Source organism: Sinohyriopsis cumingii, chromosome 3 (genome assembly GCF_028554795.1).
Source record: "Sinohyriopsis cumingii isolate HCF-2022 chromosome 3, ASM2855479v2, whole genome shotgun sequence".
NCBI classification, from domain to species: Eukaryota; Metazoa; Mollusca; class Bivalvia; order Unionida; family Unionidae; genus Sinohyriopsis; species Sinohyriopsis cumingii.
Genome location: NC_142963.1, coordinates 149,209,909 through 149,221,233, shown reverse-complemented (window position 1 = coordinate 149,221,233; position 11,325 = coordinate 149,209,909). Strand labels below are relative to the sequence as shown.

General features: G+C 35.5%; 1 long non-coding RNA gene across 1 annotated transcript in view; it reads right to left on the bottom strand.

Moving 5' to 3' along the window:
• Positions 1-8,366: 8,366 nt before the first annotated feature.
• The window catches only part of LOC149804127 (uncharacterized), a 28,436-nt gene continuing 25,477 nt past the window's right edge, over positions 8,367-11,325 (bottom strand). The window contains exons 4-5 of the long non-coding RNA XR_016420307.1: positions 9,868-9,922; positions 8,367-8,477 (exon numbers count right to left, since the gene is read on the bottom strand). This is a non-coding gene — a long non-coding RNA (uncharacterized LOC149804127). The remainder of the gene's footprint in view (positions 8,478-9,867; positions 9,923-11,325) is intronic.

Below are 11,325 nucleotides of genomic sequence, written 5' to 3'. Positions count from 1 at the left end.
CTCCACCTAAAGGTTTCTCAGGGAAAATGTTTTTCTCAGTTATTTATGCTTCCGGAGGAATAAGTATTACTATAATATAGTAAGTAAACTGCAAATTATCTTTGAAGGGAAAACTTATTCAAGAGCAAAGTCTATAATAGATCACTGTAAAAAGGTATATAATGAACGAAATATCTGCGCATACGTATATGCACGCATACAGACACATAAAAGGATAGCGATAAGAAATTATTGAGACAGAAGCTTATCTGGCAAGAATATGCCCATATGAATTGAGAATTTCCCTCATTTAACTCTGATACAAAATTTTAAACGGTTTGTACTAACCTCATCGTGACATAGCCCAAACTTAAGGCGACTGGATTGATAAGGGCAAGATGTCATCCTTTGTCCAACGAAAGTCACAACATTCGTGATAAAATCACTCATTCAAAACGTAAACCATTTAAATTTACAACAATATAAATCATATGGTTACGTTAAATGCTGGAGGATATTTTACTAAATCTGGTTATATTGTGTGTATACCTACATTTTTTTAAAATCAAACACGAGATATACTTTTTTGGCTTGTTCTGCCAAAGGTAAAAAGGATTGTGCCGAATCAATTTTTAGAATGTTACATAGCACGTGTCATTTGGTTTCACTTACATGGGTATTATTTTGCATAAATTGGAACAAGAGCGGGATTTCAGTCACATCTGAGGATCAAAGAACACTCCAGTAGCGTCTAAGAAGGTAAGTTAGATTGCATTAAATAAATACAATTTTTATATAAAATTAAGTTTTAGTAATTCGGACCTAATCGAGTCAATTTCGTGTAGTTATGTGTTTAAGTCACCATCTGCAACAGTATGTCGTTAGTTATATTATTTGACTTGACAGCCTACTGGTCTAATATCAAATATGAATGAATACATGTAGAGACCGTTTGGTTCTAATCTCAAATAAGATTGTATACATGGAAACCACGTGGTTCTGACCTAAATTATGATGTATACAGACGTAACAGATAGAAACCTAGAAAATTAAGATCACGAACGGGAAAATCGGAGGCGTTATTTTCTCTAAATTCATCCCAAAAATATGAAATATATAATGGGGAAATAGTACTTAGCAGAGCACGAAACCATTAAATTCGATTACGTTCAGTACACTGTTGAAATTCTAACTCATACAGTACGAACTCATAACATTTTATTAAGCTCTAGACACTGCTGCAATTATGCCTATACAGCACGAACCATTTAATTATATTCCGTTCCATATACTGCTGAAATTATACTTCATAAGGCATGAAACCATGAGTTCTGTTATATTTTCAGCATCCTGAAGCTCGCCCTGGTTATTTTAGGTGTGCTCCCGCTTGTTCTCTCCGGATCAGTGGAGGAGAAGAGATTTATTGAATTGTTCCACCGTATGTGAGTCGCTATTCTTTTAGTTTTGTTGTTGTTTCCTTCGTTCCAGCAAAATCTTTATGCGTTATTTTAAAAATAAAAAAGGTTCAATGTCATGGGCCCCTGAATATAGGGGCAAGGGGAGGGGAACTTTCCCTCTCCTCAGATTCAACCATAAACACGAATTGGACCACATCCTTAAAACGTTATAGCTGACCGCTACATTTTTGCCCGCCCCCCAACCCCCCAAAAGAAATTCTGCTGAGGCTCCTGTGCAATTTAATTAATATTGATCATCTAATGCCATACAGATTGTGGCTAAGTTCAAATATTTCCACTGGGCACGTTGCTTTTAGTCTCCCTCCATCGCTATCTCTATGTTTGTCTTTGTGTTTCCCTCTCATCAATCCCTACAGTCCAACGCTCATGAAAATATCCCCATAGTTTTGTCGAGACTGAAGTTAAAAGCAAATGTTGATTCCTTTGTGGACTACAGTAGGATATCAATGGGTTCAGATGAAGCGCAATTGAGACGAACAATGAATACACGCCATCTGCTTATTATCTTTACTAGCAATCAGGGAACTGCACGTGGATGCTTATATTTTTATTCCACCTGTGGTTCGGATTTCACTAAAACGTTTCTCAATATAAGTATTATGTTTCTAAACTTCTGACTGCAAGCAAATGCTTATATCACTTGTTTTGAAGGATACACTTTTTCACCGATTGTTATTAAATATACCGTATTGATGTACAATCTTAACAGGAACAAAACTTCGTGAAACATTTCCTATCTTCATCATATAACATTTGTAAAGCATAGTTTGCAGATACAGAATTAGCACAAAAATAGACAAATTTTAATGTGTCGAAGGATATGTTGTTGTTTTCTGTATATTGTTTTCGCCATACTTCGATAACAATGCGCAAGCCGTCCCTGTAATCGGAAAGATGACTTGATGAGATCAAGGTTTTTAACAGGATAAGAACCTTTGTCGGCTAAAGGCTTTGGATAGTTTATACATGTCATTTAGCATATATATTAAATTCGAATGTTTCATTTTTTGCTATGTGTATGCATGCAATCAATATAGTCTTCAAATCTTTCCAAACATGTACATTATTGTGCTCGATGAAGTTTAGAAAACACGTTATACCTGCAACTGATGACATACCAAACAGTTTTGTTTCTGTCAATTTCTTTGTCGCTATTTGAGATTCATCTTGTACTCTCTCTACAGTCGATGGTCTGGTGAATCAACTAAATTCTATAGTCCACGGGTATAGTATATGATGCGTGTGTTTCCGCCAGCCATGGAATCGCCGGTGAAATGTCTTTCCTATGTGATACCTCTTGCACCACGTTAGTCACTTCATATATTGTACTGAACGTAAGGTTCACAAGGGACCAATCATTTCATTTTTTGGGTGATGGTGGTATTGGTGGTGGTGTTACGACTCAATGGTTTTAAACTATGTAACACAAAAGAAGAAACCAACACATTTAACAATATAGGTAAGGAAGTAATGTGTGGACGTATGGAGTTTAACTGACTTTTAACGAAATAGAATTGAAATGTATGGGGTCAAAGCAGAGTTAACATCACGCCGTTAATCCATCGGTTCAATATTGTGGACATGTATTTGGTCTAGCTGGAATCTAACATTACTCACTAGGGCCTAGGTTTAAGGCCACATGCCATTATGGGGTCAGTTCAAAATATACACTCCATACTTATAATTCAACACTTAAACTATACCATTGACATGTCGTTGGATTGACGAACACCCACATTTGCTATTCAACGCTATACAGTCAATGTCCATCAATATACTTTACTATATTTCCCTCCAACATCCAACTAAAAAACTCTTAATCTTTTACGTCTGTTTTTTCATTGGTACGCAAACGAGTTCTTTTATTGTCCGCAACCAAATAATTTGAGCCTTGAGATGTTTGATAGGGTAGTAGTGCCTCGTCGGTTTCAAGAAAAGCTCTGTCCTCTGAACAAGGCTATTTTTTTATACAGCTTGCATATCTAGCAGTGTGGGCTATTGATTGTTTTTGTATAACAAGCCGACTAGAAATATTAGAAATGTTTAGAGGTAAAGAGTCAAGAAAATAAACCCTTAGAAAATTTAAAAGATCAACAAAGCGAAAGTTCCTTTCAAAACAAAAATTCATTCTTCAAATAACGAGAAAACATCGTTGTTTTCACAATAAATCTTTTGCGAACCTCACAATTTTAAATAAACAACAAAAAGAGGGATGGTCCCCTTTTCTTCATGTATATCTAACAAATCAAATGTCAAAAATATACATATTTACAAGTTGATAACTTTGTGGAGTAAGACTATACTTATAATACAGTGTCATTTTCCATCAACATACACTACGCTTTTGAGCTAAAGAAAATACATATCCATGATCATCACATATTTACTTTTCTATTTTGGAATCAGTTCTTGAGGCATTGATTCTAAATAAAGTCGGTAAATTGTAATAGGTGTCGTAGACAGCGTTGATAAAGAAAATACACAATAACTACTGAATCTGATATTTATTTAGTGGACGCATATTTTCTTCCTATAAAGTTGATGACTGAGTTCTCCAGAGGAAATAATCCGAAACATTCTTTTAGCCAAGCAGCAAGTAAGTGCTATTCTAATCGATGCTTCCCTCGGTTCGTCTCTACATTTCAGCCACAATATGATCGAAGGTGATCAAGCACTACACGGGATAACATTCTATCTATCGGGATTCTTACATCATCATCATCGTCGCTTGCATGGCAAGCAGATCGAGTGCTTACTTGGAACACTCGCAATTATCCCCGTGAATTATTTTCATCTGGTTGTAGAAAACGTCAAAATCTCTGTCCTTCTCTTATTATCTTCTGATGATATCTGTCCGGTCTAAATTTTCTTTTTTTTTTTTGCACCTCTTTATGTTTTATTTTCCTTGAGTATAAATCAATGGTTTCTAATGTAACGCGAACATATAAGTTTGTCTTGGCAGCCAAGGAGTTATTGTTATGTCTGAATGAAAACTGTATTTCCTGCTTTTAAGAGCACTTGTTTGACACCTTGATGGTAAATAAATATAATTTAGAGACAATTGTTAAAATTCCCCGTTCTTTAAAGTTAAAAAGGTGGATGTAATACATATTCTAAACCATCACATGTCCAGCTAGTCCTCTGTTCACATGATTCATTGTACAAGTCCGAGAACAATAGTTTACGAAAATAGTTTCATGGTGATCGCGTGCAGAGAATATACTATTTTGTGGCAGATCTACTGTTATGCAAATTTATAGGCGACGAGATAATGGAGAGCCATAAATTCTCTACCGAGGCCCCTTCCCAATAAGATCGTGTCTAACTTTATGGAAACCTCGTCCCAATGAGCATATGAACCACGGTAATATAACCGTGACACAACATAAATAAATCCATATGTCTGCCACAAGGAAACTTATGGCAAATTAATATTTATAGTTGAAGTTCTCGTGTTGAGTACAACTTTTGATCACAATACATCACAGTCGTTTATCTACTTGTTACAATAGGTCATAACACATCAAAGTATTAGGGTATGTTGTGGTGTAAAATAGTTATACCTATGTCGTTGTACGGTCCTATGAAAACATTCCACGCCTTTGGCTTGAGTTTCATTTGTATTTTTCAATTCCGTTTGAAAAACTTATTTACGAAATTAGGTGTTTTTGCTTGTTTACCATCGCAACGGATGTCGATCGCTTTATTTAGGTCTTATTTTAGAAGTCAAACAATCAGCCCAGGCCAAGTTTAAAAACATACCAAAAAAGCAGATATTAGTAACCTCGAATGTACGAAGATAAAACGGTTTTAAATTGATTCCTGCTACTTTTTGACTTCATACATAATATTGTTGAATGTGTTTGAGTGTCTCGTAAGTTGATTGTTCTTGTTATCGTTTTGGTACATGATGCAAACAACAATCTTCGAATTATTTTTCGCTTCATCTATAGCCAGTGTTATGATCAGGATTGCAGCAAATGCTAGATCAAAGCGTTTCCATATTGTTGTCGTTTCTCAGTAAGTCACCAATTGATCGATGCACCTTATGTTTTTGTGGTGTATTCGATTGTTATTCTTGTCGGGTATGACGACCATTGTGAGTAGGAAATGAAGTTTCCACGGAAGTCATAGGTTCATTGAACACTCTTCTGAATTATATCTCTTCTTTCTTTTTTCTCTTCTGCCGCTGCTTGCGTTAACATAATCATTTTGTTTTAGGCTTTCGCATGTTTTCGTTTAGGAGTAGGGCAGAAGTAAACAAAGTTGTGTTACTGGAACAGGACGAGCAGACAGAGTTCGAAAGACTGATATTGTTGATTTATCTTTTTCCATTTCTGTGACTGTGTCTATAATAATCTTGTGAGCTGCTAGTACTGTTTGTTTTTTCTTCTGTTTTTATTCTCAAAATATCTTAGATTAAGTTTACAGTTCTCGTTTAAAGCTTTCTAGTGAAACAGCCGAAGATGTTGCAATAATTTTTCAATTGGTCGCAGTGTTTCTGTTTTTGACAGTTTTCCATCAAAGATTGTTACTATTGTTGTAAGCATGACAGACCACTGCGACTCGCATTACGAGGTACTTGCGGTATCCACTGCTTGCATTAGTGGTGAAGTCCCATGTACTGTTTGTTAGATAGAAAAGTTAACTTTCGAACTTCCTAAAGATGCAGTTGTACAGATTTTGATGTTTTTCCAGAAATGTCTGTCCCTTTATCTCTATAGTCAACCGGAAAGAAACGATAATAGGTTTTCTTTCTTCAAAATGTGTTTGATATTGTCAGTCATCTCTTGTTTCCAGGTGTCGAATGCAGTTTTATTCTAGACAAGTTTATCCGTCCAGTCATCCATAGCTTTGTGGATATAACTCTTGCTAAGCATAAATAGTAGAAAAAATGCCAAGTGCATTCTTCTGATGGTTATAGAATAGGTAATGATGCAATCAACGCCTGTAGTTGAGTTCACAGGGATTAAACCTACGGATGCGATTATAACAGCGACAATGAATACGTCTTCGAAGTCGTCTTGGAGTAATCAGGCGAAGTGCACAGCACTCGCTCTGATTATCCATTTCCACCGGGGCATACATATTGCATACGAAATTGTCATAGACTAAATCTAACGCAGGTCGTTTTGAAATATCTATACGGTTGAGGCGGAAGCTGTCGTCGTCTGCCCAATTGCATGAGGGGTTTTCAACCGGATAGCGTGGGGGTAGGTTGGCTGGTTTCCTTATTCAATGCTGCTATGACCGACCGAGCCTGCGCCACCCATTCATTCGCGAGACCGCTCTAGACAATTCACAAACAATTAATGCGCATGTGAACGTTGAATCGACTAACAAAGACTTTATCACGATGCATGCTGAAATATCCCCGGGATATTCTTTCTTTGAGTTCTCCCGCAGAAGCTGTGGCAAAGTAAGTGGCGAACGTGCGCTGATGCACTGGAACGAGTAAGCAACACTAACTGAAACTTTGAACGTAAATGGTTTCGTTGTATCGTCTAGAAACATGTGCATATTTCTGATCGATCATGTTGGAGAAAAACAAAAGATCAGTCTTGTGAATTTCGTTGCGGTGTCCTCACATCAAACCGTCGGTGGGAAATTTTCCTAGGCGCACGTATGTAAATCTGCCACAACGCAAGCCACGCAAGTGGGTCACTTTTTGCTGTGCTCACTAAACACTTGAATAAAGCCACAAAGGCAGCAGGTGATTATGCATAGCGTGTTGGATAGAATGTGTACGACTCAAAATGGACTCGAACAATGTAGCAATATAGCCCCATTTGAGGTCAGTCACTTCTAACAACGTTGCCATGTGACAATTTTAATATCTCCGTATCCCATGTGTTGCTGTGAACCACTTCTAATAATTTTCTCATTTAATCTTAATCTTGAAACTATGACCAGTTTTAACATATAATTTCTCGTACGACCCCCAAGTGGCTCAACCCTGTAAAGCTATGTGGAAATGTAATTCCCTTAAGAACCTTTAGAGGTTCAGAAAACTACTTACTGGTGTATAAACAATGTGTTTGATACTGGTCATAGTGGCTGTCACTCCAATGTTACACAATGACTCAATCGGAATGTCGTCGGCCTTTCCTATCTGGCAGAGAAAGAAATCTGGCACGTAAATCTTCATCATCGAGAACTTTATTATGAACTACTTTCGTTCACATGGAAAGTAATAAACGGAGAATTCTCGGCCTTTGATGTTGTAATATGTGGTGCACTCTGCCAGATGATGATCGCCATCCTTAGCTAAAAAAAATTATTTATCCTCACTTTCAATAACTCTGTCACCGTGTATAGTCATCAAAGAATTGCACACAAATCTTTAGAGAACTATACAAATAATTTTTCTTTTACTTTATTTGGAAAAGTACACATACTGAAGTTTGATCCGAACTTCGTTAAGCAGACATTATGTTGTTTGATCTGACCTTCATTAAGTAGATATTGTGAGGTTTGATCCGACTTTCATTAAGTAGATATTATGAGGTATGATCCGACCTTCAGGAAATAGACATTATAAGTTTTGATCCGAATTTCAGCAAGACTTTCAATATGTGGACAATGGGGTGGGGTAGATAATAATACCGACTAATCGAAGAGAAAAGTAGAAAATATAAAGCCGGAGAGAAATGGAGAAGGTAATTAACATTTTTATTTAGCGTACTGAGAGAGATGAGAGAAGGATAAGAGTAAGATAAGTGATGGAGAATGGAAGAGAAGAAGGAGAAAGGAAGATGAAAGTAGAAGCATGGTGTAGTATATCAATACCTTTGAATTTGGCTGAAAAATCCCTGCGGGTGCCCATGACAGGAAGATAGAGATATGAGAGAGGAAGAAAAGGGAAATATGGATTGTCTAGACAATCATAATATTTAAACTAGTACAAAGTTTATTGCTATATAATTTTTATTTCCTCTTGTAAAGTCAACACATTTAGAAAACTTTTACTGGCGGAGCCGACAAATGCAGTCGGTAAAACAATCAAAGATATCCGTCTATCTGAAAATTAAAGGAACAAATCATGTTCTGTTTTCATGCCACGCAACTATAGCAATGGAATTAGCTGTCCTACTGTTACATACAATATCTATTTTAAATATGATACGTGGCAGGGCCTCCATTTGTAAGCTGGTTGAACTTTGTCCTTTAGATTCGAGAAACGACTTTATATTTATCGTGAAAACTTTAAATTTGTGAAATTTCGATCACTTTATGAAAGTGTAATAAAGATATGTCTCTGTCTAGGTGCACGTGTGTCGGTTAGTAAATACAAAGCTACATAAATATGCAAACCATCACTCATTCATTAATTAAAGATCTTTACGATTTTTAGTTCAATAATTGAGTCCTTAAATACTAACATCAAATAGTTAGCTTCATGGTCACAAATATGTCGTTTCATTAACAAACTATGTACGGTCTAAAAGTACATCCTAAGAAATATTTATTCAATTATATTTTTTATTGAATAAGTCGAAAATCTTGTTAACTTTGTATCATCGATTGTCTCATAGAAAGCATTTTTATTATATGAATCGACTGAAGTTAGATAGTGTCTGTTTCTACTAATTGCACAGGTTCAAATTCATATTTTAAAGAAATAAAGAAATATACCGTAGTAAAATTCATAAGGAAATTATAGATTTTCATTTTACTATGTAACACCGGTTTGATATGACTTAAAATTAAGTATAAATTTATTAAACTCGAGATATAAGTTTGTCTAACAGGCGTTGATACAGGTTTTATCTTAGTGATATTTGGTATTCCTGGTCCACTTATATTTAACAACCTATTTGATAAATGCACGCACACACGACTCGAAGGAGCCTCGGTGGTCTTTTGGTTGGCGTGCCTTACGATCGAAAGGGTGTAGATTCGAATTCTGCCACAGGATCACCCTTGGTCAGCTACCGTGCCCTTGGGCAAGACACTTTACTCCAATTGCATAAACAAAACTAAATAACCTACTTGTACCGTTAATGTACCAAACCGAGCCAAACAAAAAAAAAAAAAAAGAATTTGGAAGGTTTACGGTTAGTCACACTATGACAATATGATTGTGAACGAAGTATTTCCCTGTATTTTGATTGGTGAAGTGAAAGGTCAACAGGTCCTGGCTCATATTGGTGTCCGTCAAATGCATGTTGTGTCAGAAAGCTCTATTTAAATCAAACTGCTGAATTTATTTAATCATATTTGTTTAAATCCTTATCTATTTCATGAGAACAAAATATGCCTACATCTAAGACAAATATTAAATGTTTATTTTCACAGCGTTTCTCGCCTTCAAGAATTGCTTTATATGAATAAGAAATGTAAGAAGAGTAAGTCTGGGGTCATATTATCGGGACGCATGCGTGAATCCGGATTATTGAAAGTTATTTACATTTCCTTTGGCTGTGTCCAATATCTGACATCACTTTCCTAGGGAGGCAAGAGCCCTGAAAATAAAATGGTAGTTTCGCTATTTACATATGAGAGTAAAATTATATAGAAACTATCTACCTTTTGGAGTAAATATAAATATTTCACGAATTAAGTTGACACACTTTATTGTCATGAGTGGCAAACAATACCAACTTTTTTCACTTCACGTGTAAAATATATACTTGTCTGCAGAGAAAATGTGAATTTTCTTTATATATATATATATATATATATATATATATATATATATATATATATATATATACATATGCATGCTAAGGCCAAAACCATCGTTTGCGATGGATTTGTTACTCCCTTTTATTGCCATGTAATTTAATGGCTGCATGTTTTGCTTCATGAATACAAAAAAGTTATGACATTTTACAAATTTTTTAGGACTGCAATATTTTTACAAATTTAGATTGTGCATTAATGCTTCAAATTGTGTATTTATTCAAATTAAATGAATGGAGCGATTTTTATTTACGTCAACACATTTCGTGCACATATTGATACAGTGAACATTGATGGGGAATGGTTGGTGTACAAACATGACTTAACGCTCCAACCGACCTTAGAGCGGAGCATCATTAAACAATATATTTTAGTGATTGTGATATTATTTCTAAATATTTTGGTTTCTATAAGTGGGTTATATCTATATCATACTTCTTGCATACATATGAATAATGTGTGTGTGTGTGTGTGTGTGTTTACATCAAATCGTATATATTAATTTCAACTTTATCTAATATGAGTTTTTGCTGCAATGAAATGAGGTCTGAGAACGTTTTCACTAATATGCTAAAAGCCAGATGTAGAGTGATCGATACATTAGGTTAATATGTAATGTGGAGTGATCAATACATTAAGTTAATATGTAATGTGGAGTGATCGATACATTAAGTTAATATGTAATGTGGAGTAATCGATACATTAAGCTGATATGTAAGGGCTAGAATTATCGGCGTATTTAAATGTTATTAGATCCCTGAATATGCCAATTGATATGAAGAATGTGTAAGACAATCTACACGAACATTTTCTGTATCGAAAGGGTTGATCTGTTAGATGTAGTACTCTTTGACAAAATAATCATATATGAGGAGAATCCATTGTTATGCATATTTAATTTATATTGCATGCTTGACCTTTCTCCACGATTACGAAAAGTGTTTTTGTGTGACAGAAGTAGTGAAGGGGGACACTTTACGGACAATGGGAATTAGCATTAAAAACACCCTTGGGACACTTTACGGACAATGGAAATTTAACATGGAGAAAAATCGTGGGACACTTTACGGACAAGGGGAATTAACATGGGAATAAATCGTGGGACACTTTACGTACAAGGGAATTTAACATGGGAATAAATCGTGGGATACTATACGTACAAGGGAAATTTAACATGGGATTT